This window comes from Chiloscyllium plagiosum, unplaced genomic scaffold (assembly GCF_037043375.1).
Source record: "Chiloscyllium plagiosum isolate Xiang-an unplaced genomic scaffold, Cpla_swu_hap1 HiC_scaffold_27, whole genome shotgun sequence".
Taxonomy (NCBI): domain Eukaryota; kingdom Metazoa; phylum Chordata; class Chondrichthyes; order Orectolobiformes; family Hemiscylliidae; genus Chiloscyllium; species Chiloscyllium plagiosum.
Genome location: NW_028270165.1, coordinates 3,153,396 through 3,154,111, shown reverse-complemented (window position 1 = coordinate 3,154,111; position 716 = coordinate 3,153,396). Strand labels below are relative to the sequence as shown.

Sequence of the window (716 nt, the reverse complement as noted above, 5' to 3'; positions counted from 1 at the left end):
TCCCTGGTGGTCTAGTGGCTAGGATTTGGCGCTCTCACCGCCGCGGCCCGGGTTCGATTCCCGGTCAGGGAAAGCATTTTCAGGGGTGCAGGCTACCCATTCTTCTTAAATGCGCTGTGTAATTATTTATAGTCGTTCCTGGGTGCTGCAGTGTGTCGTGGCTCGTTGAAATAGTGTCCTGATTCAGATTTGTTTGTGGAGGGATGATTGCTTCTGTAGTTCAGTACTTGGTTCGTGTGTGTTGTTTTCCTGTAGACGCTGTTTTGAATTTACCATTGACTGTTCGCTCTACTGTGACATCTAGAAATGGCACTTTGTTGTTGTTCTCCTCTTTTGTGAATTTTATGTCAGCGAGGATATTGTTGATGGTGTTGTAGGTTTCCTCTAATTTGTTTCATTTTTTGATGACAAAAGTGTCATCACTGTAGTGGACCCAAAGTTTGGGTGGATCGTTGGAAGGGCTGTTTGTTCGAGTCTCTGCATTATTGCTTCTGCTCGGAATCCTGATACTGGTGGTTTCATGGGTATTTCGTTGATTTGTTTGGAGGGCTTGTTACTGAATATGAAGTGGGTGGTAAGACACAGTTCTACGAGGTTGACAGTGCTATCTTTGCTGATGAAGTTGGTGCTGTGTTTGTGTCTCTGGTTCTTCGAGTAGTGTCTTCAGTTTTGTTTGGCCACGTTGATGTTAATGGATGTGAACAGGGCTGTTATGT

At 44.7% G+C, this 716-nt stretch overlaps 1 non-coding gene across 1 annotated transcript; it reads left to right on the top strand.

Moving 5' to 3' along the window:
- Positions 1-72, top strand: trnae-cuc (transfer RNA glutamic acid (anticodon CUC)). The gene has a single exon. It is a non-coding gene; the product is annotated as a tRNA-Glu (tRNA).
- The last annotated feature ends 644 nt before the right edge of the window (positions 73-716 follow it).